We start from the raw sequence: 8527 nt of genomic DNA, 5'->3' as shown, positions 1-8527 counted from the left end.
ATTAGGCCAAAACTGGCTCTCTGACATCCCCCAAGGGGTCCCGGATTGTGAGAGGCCAGTTCTTGGGTGATGCACCCTGGAATGGAGCTCCCTCCTCTCTGGTTCTGGGTGTATCACCCGAGAACCACAGCTGCAAAGTCACCTCAGCTCAGCAGCTCCTGTGTTGAGCATCTGCCCCCTGGTGGTCACTGCATGTCATAGCTACCAGACAGTTGGCTGGTCGACCAGTCAGCTAGTTGGCCAGTCACTTAGGCTTTTATATATAAAGATTATTTTTTACCTTACTCATAATTTCTATAGTTTCTATATATTTAAATCATGTGATCTCTCAGTTTTCACCTTTCATTGAGGAGTCCCCAATCTTTAATGTACACTACACTGTGCCTTGTACTTGCAAACTTTAAAGTTTACATTAATAATTACTATCTCATTATACTATAAAACAATCCTATCCATTAATTTTCAAAAGTTACTTATAGTTAATTGATAAGAAAATTAAGATCCAGGCATATTATCTGGGTGCTTAAAGGTCACAATAATATATCTCAGGTTTACTGAACTTTTTTTTAAAATCTTTATTGTTGAAAATATTACATAGGTCCTCCTTTTCCCCCCATTCAGGTTTCCTGATTCTTTATTGTTCTTTCCATAAGTCTATGGTGGCTACAGGATGATGCTCAGATAAATGAAGGATGAGTGTATGAAATATCTCTCAACTATAGATTTAAACATATCTGAAACTCAGCAACAGCTACCTATTAATAGCATATATATTCCTACCACAGAGCCTTTAATCATCTGGGAGTTTCATAGCCACATAACAATAGAAAAAGCATATCTTCCTCTAGTAGCAAAAAACTACATTTTTGTGTTGGACTGTTTTCTCAAATTTGCTAGAAAAGATTGACTATAGGTTGAAAAATCTTTTTTTTCAAATTTAGTATATTTTAGATTGTCATTTCTCATGGTTGTTCACATTTGGTAGCTATAGCTTCTGACAATTTGCTGCCAAGTAGAGATTTCAATATATTATGCCTCATCTGAGTCTTGCTAACATATACATATACATATACATATACATATACATATACATATACATGTACATGTACATGTACATGTACATGTACATATACATATACATACACATACACATATGCATATAGGACATATATGTATATGTACAGTGGAATATAATTATAAAGTGCTTGATCATAAGTCTATTGAATCAGACTGGGAATTTTTCAATATAGTTCAATTACCGTCTTTGCTGTAAGAGTCAATCATTCACTTTCTTCCTACTGAGAATAGAAGGAACTCCTCTTTCCTGCTCCCATAGACCTCACGCGTGTCTGTTAGTGCACCTTCTAACGCACACTGAAATCATCACTGTGCATTTCTGCCTTCTGAATTATCTCACATGCCTTGAAAGCAGAGAATGTACATGTACTTTTAATGAGCATGTAATAGTGTTCTTGGCTTATAGTGGTACTAATGACCATTGTTCAGTTCAAGAGTAGAATGAATGATTACTGAAGTCAAGAGATCAAACTATATATCTCTTTCTTTATGTTTCATGCTCATTGGCTGTTTGAACATCAAAGCCCAGTAAACCATCTTTAATTCATGTTTCTAGTTTAAAAGTTATGTTCAGTTGCTTGCCTGTGTAACCCTATCAGTCTAAATGCAGCTTCCATAATGATGGGATTCATCCCCATAGGCAGAAAACTCCCACCATGGTATTAGAATCAGGTGCACATTTCATAGTCAGATGGCTGCCTCCACAGCCCAATTGTTGGCACAGAGAACACTGCCAAAGTCAGAAAATTCTTCTTTACCTGACCAACCAAAAAACAGGAACAGTGAAATGAAATAAATAAAAAGGCTATCAGAACCAATGGAATTTATTTAATGACAACTATTAATGCATAAAAATATTCAAATTTTTGAGAAGATGAGCTTTCTTGATAGGAGAGATGTGAAAATCTAGTCCTCATATGAAGTCACATCACCAGGATGAAAATAATGAGCTCCGGGGAGAGCCTGCACTGAAACATTCAGTTTACTTTTAATATAGCATGGTGTCACCTTGTCTATACAAATATCACAATAGTATCAAATTTTCCTTGGGGATACAAGAAGCAAACTATAAACTGTGATTCTTCTATCTCTGGACAGAGCCTACTTTAAGAAGAAATAGCATTAGTCAATAAAATATGATTTGAAAGGTGTTGCAATATACCCCTACCTAAATATCTCTTTTCTCCTCCACGCATATAGGCAAAAGAGAAGGACTCTAACAAATGCCTTTTGAGGGTGAGCAGCTAGAGAATTCTAGGGCATAGACATGCTCTTGCAGACACATAGTGAAAAGGTGTCCCAATTAACACAATTTATTTTTATTCTTTTAAAGGTCTTGTCTGCGAGGGTAGGATACGTACTTCTCTTTTTAAATTTGAATGAATGTGAATATATTTATAAATATTTATATTTCCTCTTAACACAGTAGGATTGAATAGTGTGTAGTCAAGAGGTTATGTTTACCTGACCTTATTCCCACTGCTTTAGTTTAAATAGCTTAAAGATAAATTGTTTCAAAATGCATATAAATTTGGAAAGAACGGAGCTGTAGGATTCATGCTTTGGTTACTGTTTCACAAAAATTAATCTGCATTTTGTCTCTGGGCCTCTGATGTGGTGCACATATGGTGTGGAGAGTTGCCCACTGATTGGAGACCCCCTGTGATACAATGGGCAGCTGAAAGATGGCACTTTAGGATATTGTTGCTATAATCCAGGTTCTAAGTATCATTCTTGTGGCATTGATTTATTTATTTGATGTATTTTCTTGGCATTTAAACAAGATATGTCCATAGCAATTGCCCCAGGGATCACTGGCTTCAGCGTTCAATAAGAATGTGTGATAAATGGGAAGATACAATACAAGAATTAGACCTCTAAAGAAAATGAGGATATATAATTGCTGGGATAAAATGATAGAGGAAAAAATCAAACAAATCAATTTTATTTTGATATTATTGATCATACATTAACATGTGTATATGCCTATGCTCTTGGTAGCAAGACAGGCCAAAGTCTTTATCATAGAAGTGATGTCATTGTTATTTTACTAATTTTTGCAAAACAAACAAAAAAAAAGATTGGGAAGCAAACTTGGGAGATAAACTGAAACATTCACTACATGGATATCAAAATACAGATACTAGTTTAATGATAATTATTTAAAATTAAGATTACAATTAAGCATTTATTTAGATCTATGAGTAAAGACTCTGCATTAAGCATCGATGGATGTCAGCAGCTGCACACAGCTGACCAAATCTATTTTCATGCCCAATTTTGTTTCTCTCTCATGCATTCATGTTTCACAAAATCATAGTACAAACATGATCTCCATCCAATAATTTCACTTTTGCCTATATTTTCATGTCTGATTTCTTTCATTCTCTTACCCACACATAACCTTTCACATACACACACACACACACACACACACGAAAAAGGCCTGTCTTCTGATAACCATATAGAACAATGCACAGATGAATGTGAACTTGACAAGAAAAACTTGTAAAAAATTAACATGTGGATGTATTTTCAGAATCAGCTATATTGGTCAATCAGACATGTAGCTTCATTTACAAACATATATTCATAAACATATGTGAATAGATTAAGTCAGATAATGTGGAAGAAGACAAGTGAGGTGAATGAACAGGTAGATAGATTATGGAATAAGGAATGGGGCTGTTTAAAAAATCAAATATTCTGTGTATAAGAGAACTAAAAAGAGGTGGAACAGTGGCTTAGTGGCCCATGAGGGAAATAGAGACTACTAGTACTATGATTTTAAAACAGTAACAGCAAAATATTAGTGTAACATGTTTGCCCAAGCCAGGGACAATTCAGGCAAAGGGATATGTTCTTGGGGTTATTAAACTGATAATGGAAGAAGTAGAAATACTCTACAGTAAAATGTTCATTATACGTTTTATCTGTTCCAAGTAAGTTTTGAGGTCTTAATGGGAACAACATGGAAAAAAATGCTCCCTATTATCCAGAAGATTACATTTAAAATTGTTTTATATTTTCCAAGTTGCAGCTGGTGAATAGGAGGCAGGAGTCACATAGGTATATCTACTGAATTAAGTTTCTGAAGAGGGTGCTAATGCTGACTCCTAATGTCCTGTAATATACAAAAGAGAAAAAGACCATTCATTTAAATTATGTTATTAGTAATCAAGTGATGTTGGCTCACTTACTAAAAGGTACACATTCTTTGACTTCCTTGGAATGAAGGAATACAGTCTTCCTTTAAAATATAGAGAATTTTTTGCATTTCAATTTATTTTATTACAAGCAATGATGTCTAATTTTCATTTTAATGAAATTTATATTACTTGTATATGTCGTTTGTCAATTTTTTAAATTAAATTTATTGAGATAACATTGGTTAATAGCTAGACTTTGGGTGATGAGCACACAATAGAGTTCATAGATGTCAAATTATACTCTCATACACCAGAATATAGTATTTATTTTTTAAACCTAAATTGTCCCACATTCCTAATCTAATAGCTCAGTACACCTTTGCAGCTTTTTCTTATGCCTCTCCATTTCTTTTTTTTAATTTAAATTCTTTATCGTTTAAAGTATACATAATTCTTTTTCCCAAGGGTTGGTAATTTCTTTTTTTTTTTTTTTGGTAAATCAACTAAAATTATACCTGCATACAAGTCCTTTGGTTGATATCTTACCCCTTCACCTCCCCGCCCCCTTGCCACCTTCCCTCATAGGTTGGACAGTCTGTTCAATGCTTCTATGACTCTAGTTCTATTTTTGTTCATCAGTTTATGTTGTTCATTCTATTCCACAAATGAGTGAGGTCGTGTGATATTTATCTTTAAGTTGAATTATAATGTTTGAATTAACTTCTATAAGTTAATATTAAAGTAGCAAAAGAAAAGAAAAAAAAATAACATGTTTAAAGTAAATGATAATTTATAAATAGTCCATTTAGTCAAAAGTGCAGTGCATCAACTAGGAAGAGAGTTAATCTTTTTGAAAGAGGCAATTCATTTGATTCTGCCTGTTTTGGGTCTTTGTTGCCGCCAAGTTCTGACTGTGCTTATCCTGAGTCGGTGTGCATTCGGTCCCTGCCTTAAACGCTTCCAGATCGGATTATTATAATACCCTAGGTAGCACTTTGCCAAGAATGCTCATGTGAGAATCTAAATCTCCTTTAACAGGAAATGGTTATAATAGGTGAACAAAACACTGTTCTGTCACAATGGAATTGAGCCTCTGCCATCACCTGTCTGCAAATCCACGCCTGCTCGACAACGCTTCATTTACCCTAGCAGCGCCTTCTGTTCTCAGTGCTATTTGCTCCAGAAAACGTGATCATGCGGATTGACGGTCCCCAGATTCGCCTTTTGCAATAACCCAACAAAGCAGGAGCCTCTTTTTTTCAGTTTCATTGTATATCTTTCTGTTTGTCTTTCCATGAGAATATTTAATTATTCTATTAAAAATTGAACACATATGTATATATACATATACATATACATATATATTACCAATATTATGTTAATTATGGGTTCCCATGATATTTTTTAGTCCTTTCTTCATTTATTTATTTTTATTTTAAAAATTATTTTTGGTCAAATTTTTTGTTAAAAATTTAGAAATAATTTTATAAAATATTTTTATAAAATCCATATAGAGACATATCCAGAAATCTCACAAAAACCTTTTGTGCCTCTGTTTTTTTTCCTGAGTCGACTGTATTTTTAGCCAACTAATTAATACCAGGAAGATAGAATGGTGTTCTCATTTAATATGAAATATTTATAACTCTGTGTCTTTAATAGTAAAAAATAACTTAAAGAATTAAAAACCAGGGCATAGATTTGTTCAATGATGAAATGTGAAGCTTCTAGCTTAAGTCATCTTCACTGTGCTCTTAAAAAGTAGATTTTATCGGGGACCTCAAATAATAAATAAAATAAGTAAACATGTGACTAAACTCCTAAATGGCTTGCATATAAGTTAAAAGTCAAAGGGGGAAAAATGGGCTGGAAACAAAAATAACTTATCAAACTTCTTTATCTAAAAATGTAGATCAATTTATAACACATATAAAACAGGCAAGAAAACACGGGTTGTCTGTCAAGTCACCAACATTGACTTGTTGCTCTGTAATTTTTCAAAATTTCTTTCATTAATACTTTTGTTCCAGAACGCAAAAGATAATTTAAACTCTCTTATTCTCTCTCCCATTCTCTCTCCATTTTTTTTATCTCTCCCACCTCACTCTCCATAACATTTGTAAATATCTATCTTTAGAAATTTACTTTTATACTTAGATGTAGTCTTAAATGAAATACAATTATGCAACACAAAAACATTTCTGTTAGTTAGAGAGTCCATAAAAGTAGAACATGTTTTTACTGTCTTTCTGCTGCTCTTGTTTTTTTATTTTCACTGACTCAAATAACCCAACAAAGCAGGAGCCTCTTTTTTCCAGTTTCATTGCATATCTTTCTGTTTGTCTTTCCATGAGAATATTTAATTATTCTATTAAAAATTAAACACAGATGTATATTTACATACCTCAGACTGTTACATTTCTTTCATTTCTGAAGCAGTGCATATATATTTAGTTGAAATGAATTATACCATAATATGACTGTGAATTGGGAGGGAAAACAGAACAAATGAAGGAGCAAAAAAGGAAGGAAGGAAAGAGAGAAGGAAAAAGCTAACACATTGCAAATCGTCTATAAACAAGATAACTGGTCAGTGTATAAACAACAGCTCTTTAATTGAAGTAGATTTTTTTTCTTGAGTACAGATTAGGTGCAATGCTTTACATCACTTGAGAATGGATGAGCACATTGCTGCTCAGCCATAACAGAGCAAGACATCTCATATGAAACACTATAGAATAAAATAATTTTTCCTTTTTTTTTCTTTTTTTTTAATATATTTTATTTATTCTTTACAGAGAGGAAGGGAGAGAGACAGAGAGTTAGAAACATCGATGTGAGAGATACACTGATCAGCTGCCTCCTGCACATCTCCCACTGGGGATGTGCCTGCAACCCAGGTACATGCCCTTGACCGGAATCGAACCTGGGACCCTTCAGTCCACAGGCCGACGCTCTATCCACTGAGCCAAACCGGTTTCGGCAAAATAATTTTTCTTGATTTGAGATTCAGAAGACCTAACGTATGGCCCCAATTCAACTAGGATTCTGGGCAAACTCTCCTTGCTTTCATACATCTCATCTAAAAGTGGGAGGTACTACACTTGTATCGACAGCATGTGTCCAAGAGCCCCATGCACTTCATCTTTTAAAATAGTTTGCCTTGTTAGGAATAGAAGCCCACCACCTATCATTGGCTGGACTCACAAGCAAGGTAATGCCAGCTAGATTTTGCTACATGTCTCCTCCTCTTTCAAGAGGGGATTTAGTTTTTTCAAATAGGCGCTGAGCATAACAGTTTTGTGTTTATGGCTCTTGCTGGGCAGCAGGCCAGTGGATACTGTTGCTGATTGCTGGGCGTCTCAGTCCCCAGTGCACGTGGCTGCCATTCTGATTGCTCCACCTGGCCTCTGTCTCCTGCCACACCAGGCACGACATTTCCCCACTGCTGGCTACTTAGCTGCACAACAGAAAGAGCAGGGTCCTATTGGCACTTAATTCTTGAACCTCTTAATGACAAAGCTCTAAGGTAGCCTGTAACTGAGGGCATCTGGGGGGTAGAATCAAAGAACCATTCTCTTCTGCTAGTGTGTTGCCAGGCCGTGTTGATTGGACAGCAATATGTTTTATAGTTCAGTGAAATAGCTCATTCAGCATTTTAGGGAAATATTTATTACTAGAGGCCCAGTGCAAAAAAATTTGTGCACTCGGGGGGGGGAGGGGGGTCCTCAGCCCGGCCTGTGCCCTCTCGCATCTGGGACCCCTCGGGAGATAACGACCTGCTGGCTTAGGCCTGCTCCTGGGTGGCAGAGGGCAGGCCCAATCCCTAGGTGCAGCCCCTGGTCGGGCTCAGAGCAGGGCTGATTGGGAGTTGGGGCGCCGCCCCCTATCATGCACAGAGCAGAGCGGATTGGGAGGTTGTGATGCCACCCTCAGTCATTCTCAGGGTAGGGCCGATTGGGTGGTTGGGGCACCGCCCCCTGTCACACTCAAGGCAGGGTCGAAGGGGAGGTTGCGGCACCACCGCCTGTCACACACAGAGCAGGGCCAATCCAGGGGGGTTGGGGCTCCTTACCATCATGCACAGAGCAGGGCCCATCAGGGGGTTGGGAGCTCCCCCATGTCATTCACAGAGTAGGGCCAATAGGGGAGTTGGGACACCATCCCCGGTCACACACAGAGCAGGGAGGATCAGCAGGTTGGGGCACCGCCACTGTCACACTCAGGGCAGGGCTGATGGGGAGGTTATGGCTCTACCCCGTCACACACAGAGCAGGCCCGTTGGGGGGGCCGGGGGGGTT

Source organism: Myotis davidii, unplaced genomic scaffold (genome assembly GCF_000327345.1).
Source record: "Myotis davidii unplaced genomic scaffold, ASM32734v1 scaffold128, whole genome shotgun sequence".
In the NCBI taxonomy this organism is placed as follows: Eukaryota; Metazoa; Chordata; class Mammalia; order Chiroptera; family Vespertilionidae; genus Myotis; species Myotis davidii.
This window is presented reverse-complemented; position numbering follows the sequence as displayed.